We start from the raw sequence: 211 nt of genomic DNA on the forward strand, positions 1-211 counted from the left end.
TTCTGACTGGGATAAAGTTATTTTTCTTCCTTGGAGCTGGTATGGTGCTGTGTTTTGGATTTAGGGTGAGAACAATGCTGATAACACACCGGTGTTTTAGTTGTCGCAGAGCGGTGCTTGCAGAGAGCCAAGGCCGCCTCAGTTTCTCACGCTGCTCTGCCAGCAAGGGGGCTGGGGGTGCACCAGGAGCTGGGAGGGGACAGACCCAGGA

Source organism: Anser brachyrhynchus, assembly GCF_964034855.1.
Source record: "Anser brachyrhynchus genome assembly, chromosome: Z".
In the NCBI taxonomy this organism is placed as follows: domain Eukaryota; kingdom Metazoa; phylum Chordata; class Aves; order Anseriformes; family Anatidae; genus Anser; species Anser brachyrhynchus.